General features: G+C 37.0%; 1 protein-coding gene across 1 annotated transcript in view; it reads right to left on the reverse strand.

Annotated features, from left to right (window-relative positions):
• The window catches only part of ARHGAP42 (Rho GTPase activating protein 42), a 143,972-nt gene that overhangs the window by 49,720 nt on the left and 80,176 nt on the right, over positions 1 to 14,076 (reverse strand). The window lies entirely within an intron of this gene.

The following is a 14,076-nucleotide window of genomic DNA, read 5'->3' on the forward strand; positions in this document are numbered from 1 at the left end:
ACACCTCACCCACAACCAACAAGCAAAAAACCCTAAAAAAACCCCTTACTGTGGAGGACACAGACGAGTATAAAATATGTGATGAAGACATAGTCCTATTCTTTGCATTTAAGACTAATACGCTTATTTTCCACCCACTCTCCTAAAATACGAGGATGATGGAAAAGCATATGTGTGGTTGCAAAATGAAATTGGTCCAAAAGTCTGTTTCCAATAATATTTTGATGTGTCTGAATGCTTAAGCTTGTCTCATTTAAAAGTTATCCTGCCTTATTCTTTTCCCACTCCTCTTTGTTTTTCCCATCATGTGCAGTCAATCCTCACATTTCTACCGTAAAACTATTTTGATACATAATACAAAAGAGCTACTACTTGGAGTAAATTAAGAAACATCTTACTTTCTGCAAACAAATTCAGAATTCATACTTCAAATCTTTTAAAATCTGCTGTTCTGAAATTTAAATCTGAAATTTAAGAAAAAGACAGGTCTCTCAAAAGCTTTTCCGTTCTTCAAGGAGTGTCAAATTTCAAGAAATACGAGAACTGATTGAAGTTGATATCCCATCAGTGTATTATCAATGATAAATCTATAACTTTTTATTACACAATTATTTATTCCCTAAAAAAAGCAACTTCCTGCCAGTGATTTTTATAATCTTAGTTAAGTCCTAATGATTAATAATTTGAACATTTTGAGAAAACAAAAAAAGCTTCAAGACAAGCAGTCCTACTTGCCCATGTGCAAAAGCTATTAATGATAGAAAAACTAATTACTGGACATCATGCAGTAACATCAGGTCATTTTAAGAACCATAGTGGTTCTCTCCCTGACCTCTTTCTCTCTAGAAATTTTTTTATACAAAAAAAAATAACTGGCTCGCATTGAAGCACCACCTTGTTTTCCTTAGTCATATTATGGGAAAGTCAGGTCAGTCAGAGAAATAAGAAATAGGAGGAAGATTTTAACAACATGAATTAAAGCTTATCAACCAGTTGCAACAGCAAACCACTTAATGATTGGCTCCAGTGACTAAAGTTTACAACAGTAATTATAGTAGACTGCTAAACACATGTACTTTCTATCCTGCAAAAAGTTCAAATATAGTTAGCATGAAAAATACGCACAATTTAACATTCACAGTATTTCACAACAGAGATATCTTTAAAAGACACCAGAAGGAAAAGAAGGGACTTGACCCAACAAAAGATTAAATAACAATACAGAATAACTACTAATGCCTTTTATATTTAATTACAGATAAGCAGATACCAGGACAAAAAGGCAAAAAAGGAAAAAATAAAAGTTTGCATTTTGTTTAGCAAGTGAAAAAAACCTATAAGAATTATCTTCCAGAATCTTTCCCAAACACATTCTAAAAAGATAGAAGGAAGAAGGCCAGAGTTGTGGCAAATAACTTGCAACTAAAGAAATCAACTTCTGTGGGGCTGAAATCATAGGTCAGTTCCACAGCCACATAGGTCAGCCACAGTTTTAGTGTGGAATACTCAAGTGCCAGGTCTTCATGATGAAGCAAGAGCAACTTGTGTATGTCAACAGCATGATCAAAGGTGCTGTGTATCTCAACAGCATCTTTGGTCACAAACAGAAATTCAGTTCAGTTGATCACTGAATGAAAGGTGCAGTTAGTTACATACTGTCTTATCTTCTGAGATAATGATATGTGCTGGACTAGTAATATGAATCAGATTATTTTAAAATCCAAGTGACAAAGCTGTCAAAGTCATCAACTTCAGGAAATACTCAAGTTAAAGGCAAACTTGATGCAACGAAAAATGTCAAGAGAATTTTAGGTGTTTTTTTCCCCATGCAATTGTAAGGTGGAAAAGGAGTCTGCCTGATTGCAGTATTCAAGCCTTTGGTCACAAGCTACTGGAGCTCAGTGGTGGATAGCCTGTCCACTAGACCACCTACCTCAGAAGGTAACTTGACACAGCCTTTGACAATGAGGTCTGGGTGCTGAGAGTGTACATTTGGACTTGATATTGTGCTTGCTGCTGCTGCTGTCTCAGATGTCAGATCAAAGGAATGAGCCAAGCAGTCATGGGCAAAGCTCCTACAGGATTACTTATTTCAGACTGGGATCACCCAGCCCAGCCAGCTCTTCCATCCTTCCTTCCTCCCCTAACAGATTTATGGTATGAACCATAGGTATTCATCTTGCCTTGTGAACTATTTGTCTCAGAATCAAGGTGATCGATAAGTAATGAGTGACCCAAAGTCTGGCCAGCCACTTGAGCTCATAGTGACACTAACATAACTTTTACTACCAAGAGCTGGAAAAGAGTGTGAAGCTGTCCAGTGAGAGTCAAAGAAAAAGGGGTGAGAACGGGACTTTGCCATCTGAAATACAGTGCACCAAATACATCTCAGTGCCTAGAGGGGACTATTGATACACCTAATGTGGCTCCCATTGCTTCTATTTTCTGCTATGATCTATACCAAAACCTGTGAATTATGCATCACATCCTCTCTTTATACGTATAAAAGGAAAACAGAAAATTAAATTATCACATATAAACAGATTAGTCCCCCCTGCCTGCCAAGAACAAGAAAAAAACAAGTTCAAATAAACTAATTGTGATTTTAAGACATATTGTATCTCATGTGAAGCTTCATAAAGATCTCCATGGCACCATCCATAAGGAAACAAGGAATTTGAAGGCTCTCATGGTCTTCTGCCAGCTCTCTCCCAGATTGCACCTCTACACTGCCACAGATCTGCTCAGCCTCCACAGTTTTTTATACCAGTTATGTTAAACAGAAAACTACAAATTGGAGCTTGTCTGTCACCAGGACAACTTCTGGCCCAAGTGCAGTGTTTTCAGAGACAACACATCAGATCAACTTCTTCCTCCTTCTTCAGATTTTAACTTAAACAAGACCTTCTTCCTTCAAAGGTAGAAGTTGACAAAGTAAAAAGACTAACAGAAATAAAATGCAAGTAAAGATCTCTTGGCAATTTGGACTGCACTAGCATCTTTATCTGGCGGTACTCCTGGGAATAAGTTTGCAGCAGGATAGTGTTTCTGGCATTGCTGTGATTACTCAGACATGTTTCTGGGAAAAGTATAAAAAATACTGGCCCCAACAGGTGAGTGAGTTTCCTTTGCTTGGAAGGTCCTCCAACGTGCCAGTAAAACCCACATATTTGGATGTACTGAAGCCTCTGAAATCTGTTTACTTAATAAAAATTAGCAAAAAAAAGATACACTCAGAAGCAGGTGATTCATGTTCTGGATGAGAATAAACAGTTTATGCCAAAATAGCTCTTGTCTCACACACTCAGTCAGTGACTCACAGCACACAGGCTCATCCTAAGTGGAGTCACAGACTCAGCTTATTCCTGCTTTAGCCTGTTCTTTTGCAGCCCTCAAAACACTTTACACACAGCCCCTGCCCAAATAAACTATCTGAATCCTGGTCCCAGCAATCTGTGCCCATAAGACTGAGAAATATACTTTTCCACATACTAAGAGGCTTTCAAAGGAAGTTTCCACGCAAAAACATCTCTTCAAAGTTTAGGAGATGTGATTGCTTTTGCCTAGATTCCACATTGGATCAAACCCCAAGGAGAAGAAATGTGGTTGGATAAGAAAGCTTGTGCTGCACTGTTACCAGAACAGACTGTACCAGCCATGACACAAAGCTTAAGGCATGTGGCCATAAGGAAGATGCTAATTCCTGATCTCTGTACTGTCTCTTATTCCCCTCAGACTCCAGCTTTCTTTCATCCTTGCACATCTTTCCTGCAGTAAACTTCATCCTTTCTCTTTGCCCTGGAAAAGTATCAACCTTTTCTTTCAAAGTATCAGATAGAACATATGATAAAAACTCCTAAGTCCATGTGAGATAACTGGGAGGGTGCAATAAAAAAAATCTAAGCACAGAAAAAGAGAAATTACATCATATTAATCCTTGGTGTGATTTACACTGATATAAGTCAGTCATATAAGTCATCAACACCTTTTGTCTAGACTAAGTCCTGCAAATTCTAAACACTGTAAATGTCTCTGTATAGTTGTTTAACCATTCTCAGGTGTGTCAAGCCTTATATCAGTTCAAAAATATTTACAGTTTGGTTCAAATTTCTAGGAAGCCCATTAGGAAAGCCCTTAACCACACACTCGCCTTACAGCATTTAATGGAGCCTTACTAACTGCCAGCACCCTCTTGAGAGACTTAAGTCATGTAATACTGGATCCAGGTTTAATTCCTGGTTTTATTCTCTCTGCTCAGATTTCCTGCATAGTTTTATTTCAAAATTGATTAGAAAACCTCCAAAAAATTATCTTTTCAGAAATAAATTTTGCTTGAGATACTTCTAATTATAGGCATGCCAGTTAGAAGTTTAAGTCAAAGGGTGTTCTTGTATTCCTCTTATTTTACAAACATTTATGGCTGTGAGAAGTCCAGAGATCAATTGCTGAGAAGTATATTAAAAAGTTGACTTAAGTGAGTCAGATAGTTTTTCCCCTGCTCAGAAAGATTTTGACTACATGCCATAACTAACCATATACATGCTACAAATCATTGGCATGATTCCTACAAATTTTATCCACTAGCTGTATTTTTAGATATAAAGCATAAATTGTTGTTGTATTTTAAAGCTGACTTTCCTTTTCCACAGGAAATATCAAGAAATCTAGTATTTTTATAATGGTCTACCACTACTTCATGGGCAGTATTTAATGTCAAAACTGTTATATGTATCTTCAGAATAATTACATAAATTATTCCTCTTTATTTTTCCAGAAAAGAGCCTCTGCTGTCCTTCTCGTTCTCTTCCCTTTTTTTAGTCCCGTATCTACTAATATAACTAATATAATTTTGGTGTTATATTTATCTATTAGCTATATCTTGTATCTGTCCATAAAGAAATTTTTTAACTCTTTGTTTGCTTCAAAATTAATACTTAACACTTTAAGAAGCTAATTCGTAAAAAATCCCACAAAAACATTATCCTTGTTGAAACCATAAAATAAACATGTTTTCCAAGAAATTATTTTAAAAGGATCATGAAAGGAAATTAAACCAGAAATCATTGCAAAGAAGCTACTTGGGGAAAAAAGAAGTCAATACCTTGAAAAGAGGAGAATACCTTAATTAGAAAGCAAATAAACATTGTGAAACATGGCCATGACGATTTTTTTCTTCCCCTCACCCAGAATTAGTACATATTTTTTCACCAACTCAAACTGAGGTTCAGAAACTGTAGAAACTGGCACATAAATACAACAGTAAGACTTGAATATAGATCAAGTCAGACACATTTGTCAGTTGAAGAACTGGAAGGTAACAGTGAACTCTGTGGAGATCAATAAAGCCACATCCCTTTTCTTTCTCTTTGACAATAACTGGAAAAATGTTGATTTTTGCAACAACAGACTGGAGAGGTTCATTGCTAGAATGTTAGACTTCAAATATATTTTCTCAAAGCTATCTTTTTCATTACCTCCCAAACAAAAAAATTAAATTTTATTTTTACGAAGTTAGTGGGATTTTGTTTGGAGATGTGAGCTTGGGGACCATGTCTTACTAAGTAGCAGGACAAACAAAAATAGAACAGTAGTCTAGAAAATAAACTAAACTTAGTTTTGGAAAGATTGATTTGAGCTAAGATCCTATGCACTTCTTGGAAAATTTAAAATCTCAGAGTCTCACAACTGCTCCTCTGAGGAGAAAATAGTGAATTCACCTTCCATTTTATGTTGCCTAAGGTTTTGTCGAGCATTCTCACGGAAGTAGTTGGTGAGTTGCTGGGTTTTGGTTGCTTTGATAGTATTGGAATTATCACTGGCATCTGAGACCACAGCATGCATTTTAAGATATGTCTGGATAGGAAGAACTTCTTTTTGGTAGAAATTTTGATTTGCTATGTGAATGCAAAGGGTTCAAGAACAGGTTGAAAGATGTGACAAGTCTTTTTTTCCAGAAGAAAAAGTGAAAAGGTGATATAAAAGTCCTTCCTTCCTCTTACCCCTCCAAAACAGAATTTAATGTACTGTTAGACTATGGGGTTTCCCCAAATCCAGAAGAAAGTCAGAAAAGTTAAAGGACATGGTTTATGTATCATTAGCAAGTGATATGAAGTGAAGCAAATTTGTAACATAGTTCATAAAAAAATCCTTGTTGATTGACATAAAATAGGGTTAATATATTCATAAATTATGTCTTATGTTCCTCATAACTGCTAGTGAAAACACTTCCAAATTGAAGCAGAATGCATCATGTAGAAAATTAAATGTCCAAATGACTATAAATCTTAAAACCATTTCTTTACCAGAAAAGAACAACCATATGCAAACCATGATGATCCAGAAAACAATATAGTATAAGACACAAATAATTATAATAAAAAGAACATATTGCAACTATGAAGTATAACAAGGCAATAAACTGGGAATACAAGACTGTTTAGCAGCATTAAAGCTATGAAGACAGATATTAGAAACTGGCAGTTAAAAAAATAACCTCAATTAAAATCAGGTAAGGAATACATAAAACTGAAATATACTTGAAACAAGCCAAAACTAATTTAAGTTTAACTGGAGTTTACATCTGTGTAAAATACTGAATAACCTTGCCAGAGATAATTTACTTTCAGGCTCATAAACTTCTGAAGAAAATGTTCTTTTCCCCCTGTAATGCCTTTACAGATCCGAGTATCAGGTACTTTCAAAAATGTATCCTGGAAGAGGAGAATCAATTTCCTAATAATTCTCTATGTAATTCCATCAGATGTTTTCAAATTAAAAAGCAGATACTATTAGGTGAGAAAATGTGTTTGTAGGATGTCACTTGTTTTTCTCTAAAAAATTCTCTCTTGAGATGGAAACAAAAATATTAGAAGTTCCCAGCATTGCTGTGAAAATGCATGCAAACCTGCCAGTACTGTCAGGTCACAAAGCAGGACATATTAGACTCCCTGTTATTCAACTGCAAAGCTGTCTTGAGTTTATTTGGCATTTGCTGATTCCAGGAGTAGCTGCTCTGTGTCTGGGAATCTTCTAAATCCCTGCCCAAGAAGCAGGACTGGTAAGTCTACACACGTAATCTCATTTTATTGCTTTACTGTCTACTAAATATGAAGTATTTTTGCTGGAATAGCTTACTTTGGATATTATCAAGTTACTGCTTAAATAATATGGAGAAGCCCCCTAGAACATCAGAAACTGACTTTCTTTTATCTGCATCAAGTTTCGGATAGCTTTCTGAAGTTTAAAATATTTTATCGTAACAGGAAGAGGTATGTTCCTGTACAAAACCTTGTGACTTAAAATGATTTCAAAAACAAAGTTAGCCATGCTCTTTAGGAGCTCTTGAAGAGGTCACTTCATCTGCGTAGTTAGCAACATCTTTGCTTTGTTGCAAAGATAAAGAAAAAAGTTACATCTTGTTACATCTTTGCACTGAGAGCAAAGATAAAGAAAAAACTGCAAAGAACAAAATGTCATTCAAATAAAGCAATTCCAACAGAACAGCTTAGAACTTCACATACTCACTGCTTTATTTCAAAAGCTGCAGATAAAAATATCCCTTTCTTAACTAGTAATTTCTTTTTTTAAACCCTCTTTGGGAATCTCCCATCTATGCCAGCCAATCAGCCAACATCACTGATCCCAGAGTGCCAGCAGCACATTCAGCACCGCTCGTGGTCCCAGGGCAGCTCCGACGTCATCGCGACAGGACTGCAGCGCTGACCTGAGGAAGAACTTGAGGCGTGCTTTGAGAAATATTTTAGATTAATACACGCAACTGGAAACTGCTGTTTACAGATATTTTTGGGGGAAAAAAAAGGAAACAGTCTGAGGTCAATGTCAGAATTGATTTTGTTTTGCTTTGTTTTGAAAGCATCTATTTTCAGAGTCTCTTTTACAACACTGATAAAAGAACACAAACTATCACTTTGGGGTGAAAAGTTAAGCCTCCCCAGTGGCGTTGTTAAGCTCACCGAGTGCTCTCAGATTACTTCTTGGGGGTGGGTATTTAATCTTCTCATCAAGACAAGGATCTGAGACCACCCCTTCTTGGCAAGCTCCACAGGAACAAACAGTTCTGTGGTAGCTACTATAACCTGACAGGTCCTGAAATAACAAAACTGCTTTATTTGGTGGAGAGATGGATCTCTTGATGCTCCCATATCTACCAAGAAACAATAAAGTTTAAAGTAATGATGTCCATTTTTGTTTCAGCACAGAAAGGATAGTTCCCAGATACAATCATCCACTTCACTTTGGAAGACAGCTATTTCAGAGTTTGCTTCACCAAAAGCAAAGTTGCTATATTAGTAGGAGATTCAAATTTGTATATTCCCAGGCCCCTGCAGAATCTGCTGCATAGATAGAACAAGATACTGGATGAAGGGAAATCTATGGCAATACAGCTGATCAAATGATTTTCTATTTAGAATGGAAAAAGGCAACTCCACCATTCATATGGAATAAAGACCCACAGACCCCACATCATCTGAGAAATGTCCAAACAATGCCCAAATTGTAACTAACTATCTATCTAACTCTGTATCTATTTTTATGCTGTTAACTTAACGACACCACAAAACAAAGGAAAGCAATGCAGAAAGAGACCTTAATCTTCCTCCAAATTGCTAAAGAAAAACCCCAACATGTAACAGAGTAAGATTAACAGATGAATTCATACCCATGTATAAGACCTCATGACTTAAGCATTTCAGTACAGCTGTGGCACTACACAAAACCCACAAGCACAATTCTGAAGTAATCCCTGTAGGCTAAGAGAAGGCCTTTTTCAAAACATAATGAATTTGGTTTGATAAAGGATGCTAAAACTCAGGATAGAGTCTAATTTTGAACAAGGGGAGGAAGAGCAGGGGACTAGGTGCCTTTGAACTGCTCCTTGTGCAAGGAGCAGAATACCAAACTCTGCTTTTTTAAGTCCTGTCCTGCTCTGTGCCTGGGCAATTGGCCACTTCCTGTATTTCTCATAATCCTTCTTGAGACTTGCTTTTCAGGTGTGGGAACATGATCCTGTCCACACTGCGGCCAAGAGCAAGGCTAGAAAGAATTTAACAGGTGAGTAGAGCTACTGCACTCTGTTTGCCAAATCCTCCATGCCCTCAAACATCCACTAAGAAGTTTAGTTCCCCTGTGAGCTGGAAATTAAGTTTGAAGGTCAATGTCTTTGCTCATACTTTTGATCACAGCTCAGGAGTCCAGCAGGATTCTAGCATCTGCGCAGGGTCAGGATGCAACCTTCCTGAGTCCTTCCTGTGACACACACCACAGTAGGCTGCAGCAGATTAGCAAGAAAAAAAGCCTTTATTCAATTAGAAGATGTCAAAGTTTTCTTGCATTTTTATATTCTTTTGTCCTTTTTCAGTAAAAAGGCTAACATTACCTAAGTTTTTAATATTTTTTGCTTTACTAGCTGTAGATTTTAAAAAATTAATGGTTCTTTTTGCTAAGAAAGGTACACTGCATGCTCACTTAAACAATTCCACCAATTTACACATTTATTCTAAGCCTTAATTCTTAAATGTTGTGGTAGAATAGTAAATTATTTTCCAATTTACTACAGGGGACTAATTTATTTATCCTTAATTTATATCTGTTTTCTTTATGATGCAAATTAGAATCTTATTAAACTGCAGAAAAAACGAAGCTTCAAAACCTGGTTTTAGTCAGTGAGCCAGATAATCACACTCACTTATAACAGAGAGGCTGCATTTAACAGAATTTATTAAAACTGATTATGCACATAACATTAACTGTTTTCCTCCCAAACACCTGCAGTTAACACACCGAACCAACAGTTTTTAATCACTGTGTCCACAATCTTATGAGATTTGGGTTTTCACTCTCATCTTTTAAAAGAATACACTAAAATTGAAATAAGCTTTTAGGATTGTTGTCTTTCTTTCCTTTGTTTATTCTGTTAACTTCCTAAAAACTTGTCAACTTTGAATGAAACAGAAATTGAATTGAAGCAAATTGCAGTGAGAAAATAATTTTGTTTCATTTGCCTGAGCTGACCCAAGAAGACCAGCCACTTCAAAAAGACTCTGGGTCAGCCAGTTTGTCTTCCAGTTTAATGGTTTGGCTCTGCACAGGAGAAAGTAAGACTTGCTTAGATGAAATGTATGCACAAAGGGCTCATCATCAATGTTTTCAAAACTTCCCAAATATTTCACATACACAAGTGTAGAAGAAGCAATGGCTAATCATACTGGCATTACAATTATTTTATTCATGGCAAAAAATAGGTCTTTCACTGTTTGATATTTCCCTACATTTATTCGAATAAATACAGGAAAATACATTTGATCAATTTAAAAAATAATTTAATATTATACATTTTCATTAAATGCAAGTTCTGATTTCTCATTTCTTGCATTTGATAATGCTAGTTTAAGTAAAATATCAGATTAGACAACCTATATTGGATTATTTCTCAAATGAAAGTGTTCTAGGACCAAAATCTTGGAATGAAATGTATTTACTAGGTGCAATTCACAGCTTTCACAGTTCAGAAACTTTAACCAAAACTTGAGGATTTATGTAAGTAAACAAAAAGCTAGAGAAAATTTGTGCTTCTTTATCTACCAGAGATAGATGCCTATTAACCTATAATACCTAAAGAGATTGCCATGAGTTATTCATCAGTATAGCAGATCTTTTGGTATGCAGCTGTCTCATGACCATGGAGAACAATCAGTTCCTCATGCTCAATTATTTATTCTTACCCTTTATACCAAATCCTCCAGCCCTCCTCCTCTATCTCAGCAACCTATGGCAATACCATCAGTTTTTTTTTTACCGGGTCATTACCAAAAATAAAACAACAGACTGATCTCAAATTGCCCCATGGGATCTTCTAACTGGTGACTTCTCTCTAACCACAGTCCCTCCCATAAACAAAACTCACTGCCCTTTTGCATTGAGCTAGTTCCTCTGACAGACTGGGTTTCTCATACTAAGCCCCATCTAAACTACATTACAATGACTCATGTAGAGTGTTATAAAAGACTGGCTGAAATAGAAATAGGTTTGATCCCCTGTATTTCCTTGCCTACAGAATAAGTTATCAAGGAAGACATCAGGTAACTGGTACTAAGCCTTTTTGAGAAACTGTTGCATTTTAACTCAAAACATTTGGCCATCAATAATACCCCTTGCCTGTCCTCTCATTGTGCTTCCTTCTCCTGGCCCCCTCCCTCCATGGTTCAGACTGACATTAAAACACACCAAATCTAGTGGATGCAAATACTAAACTCTGAGTGACAGACACCACTTGTAATGAAACACCTCCTGCCGTACCTACTACAGCAAGGCCACTCATTTTTCTCAGTTAAAGGACAACAAGTGCTATGACTTCATCGGATACCAAGGAAATTGATTCACCAAAATGGGCATCCTGGTATTTCTAACCATCTCAGATACTTATCTAAAATGCTGCTCTGACAGCTTTCTGACAGACCTTAAAAAATGTGAGTTTTGTTTGTTTCATGCTCCTCAATTTCTAGACAATCCAAATTAAACACAGAGAGAACGTGCTACCTCCTGCATGCCTACATGTGAAGATAGATATGAGCAAAGATGTGCGAAAATTAATCCCAGCAGTGAATATGGATTTGTTTCCCAAGAAGAAAGGAATTCACTGCTTTGAATAAATGAATGAAATTAAATAATGATAAAAACTAATCCTCCTGGCCAAAACAAATTATTTTATGAAACAAACAGATGGAATTGTAAGGAGGACACAAAACTCTCCTTTTAAGTCTTAAAACCAAAATTGCTTCTGTTGTCTTTGATCTGATTTAAGTTGTATTAAAGGTCAATGAACATTGGAACAAATATTGCCAAATACTGTACTCAATGGATAAAAAGAAAGAGGAAGGTTTGGCTTTATTGTCCATAACACATCACACAATGAGCTCACCAGAATTACCAGCTGGGGCCTCGCAAACCACATTGACCAAATAAGGCAAAAGGCTTCGTGCCTGGAATCCTTTCCCAGTTACCTCACCCGGCTTCTGCTCGCCTTGCTACAATAATTGGAGAGGTCATTTTTTTAAACTCAGATGGAGTAAATCAACAGGCTGTCCAATGCAAAGCTGGGTTTGTGTAGTCTCTGGAGAGAACTCAGCTTTATTTAAACTGAGTGTGTACAGAAAAGGAATAACTGAAATATGTGCAATAAAAACAGAAGAGCGAGTAGTATAGATCAAGAAGAGCAAGTGATGTAGATTTGTATATTGCTGGTTAGATTACAAACACTAATGTTTTATGGGGAATGTTTCTCAAATTTGTTGGGTACCTTCAGGTTTTTGAAGTGCATGTGAAGAAGTGGTCTTTAATGTTATTCTTGTGTTATTCCAAAAACACTTGAACTTTGCACTCTTGGGTTTATATGGTCCTTGTATTTAAAATATAGCTTTGTAACGTCAGCAGGATATATTTTATTTTCCATATTCTTTTTGATTTCTGAGACCATATTTTTGCCTAAACTTATTATAGTTTTGAAGAAAAAATTAAATATTTGCATTCTCTATATTAAAAAAAATTCTAGAATATTCATCATGGTAGCAAAAAATCTTGTGAACTTATTTATGTAATAAATAAGTTCACAAGATTTTATTTTTAAAATAAAATTTTTAATGTTTAAAGATTTTATTTTTAAAATAAAATGGTGATTCTCATAATTTATAACATTTTCCCCCTTTTTCCCTTGGGAGGCTGGGGTTTGGTTGTATTTACCTGCAACTGAATTTTATCTGGTGTTTCATTAAAAAAAAAAGAAAAAAAAAACCCTAGAAATAACTTTTAAGTGCTCTCTCACATAATTTTTACCCCCAGCAAAATCTGACAGTAGTACCTAATATAATTTCCTGTTTTGTATGTTGGTAACACAACTACCTAACAATATTTTTCTTCCACAAAATTTGGAAACACAGCTTAATAGGGTACTAAAATGTATAAAGTCCAATTAGAAGACAGAGTCCAACACCCAACAGCTGCTTGGATCTCTAGCTACTGCTAACATTGCCAATACTAAAGGCATAACATTGCCAATACTAAAGGCATACCAATCTTGTGCTTCTCTACCAATCCCTTTAAACGTTTGTCCATAAGATATTATGATGCAAATTAATTGTGAAGTGACAACTCTACAAATATGACATTACTATCAGCTATCCTGTGGAGTTTGCACCATCCACTGAATCACAATATCACAGAATATGCTGAGTTGGAAGGGACTCAAATGGATCATCAAGTCCAGTTCCTGCTCTGCTCAAGACCGTCCCGAAGAGTCACACCATGTGCCCGAGAGCATTGTCCAAACGCTTCTTGATCTTAGATAGGCTGGTGTGTGACCTCTTCCCTGGGGAGCCTGTTCCAGTGCCCAACCACCCTCTAGTAAAACCTTTTGTAAATAGCCAGTCTAAACCTCCCCTGATTCAGCTTCAGACCACTCCCTCAGGTCCTGTCACTGGTCACTACAGAGAAGAGATCAGTGCCTGCCCCTCTGCTTCCCCTAATGAGGACGCTGCAGACTGCAATGAAGTTTTCCCTGTTTCCTCTTCTCCAGGCCAAACAGAGCAAGCAATCTCAGTGTCTCCTTGTATGGCTTCCTTTCCAGACCCTTCACCACATTCAGAGCCCCTCTTTGGACACTCTCTAATAGCTTCCTGTCTTATGTTGTGGCACCCAGAACTGCCCCCAGTAATGGAGGTGAGGCTGCCCCAGAGCAGAGCAGAGCAGGACAATCCCCTCCCTTGCCCAGCTGGCCATGCTGTGCCTGATGCCCCCAGGACAGGCTTGGCCCTCCTGGCTGCCAGGGCACTGCTGGCTCATGTTCAACTTGCCACAGACCAGGACCCCCAGGTCCCTCTCTGCAGCATCTCATTCCTCAGTCTGTCTGTACATCCAGGGTTGAACCATCCCAGGTACATAATCCAGCAGTTTTTCCCATTGAATTTCATCTGGTTGGTGAGGGCAGCACAATCCTCTAATCTGTCAAGGTCCCTCTGCAGGGGCCCCTATCTTTGAGGGAGTCAACAGCTGCTCCCAGTTTTG

Source organism: Zonotrichia leucophrys, chromosome 1 (genome assembly GCF_028769735.1).
Source record: "Zonotrichia leucophrys gambelii isolate GWCS_2022_RI chromosome 1, RI_Zleu_2.0, whole genome shotgun sequence".
In the NCBI taxonomy this organism is placed as follows: Eukaryota; Metazoa; Chordata; class Aves; order Passeriformes; family Passerellidae; genus Zonotrichia; species Zonotrichia leucophrys.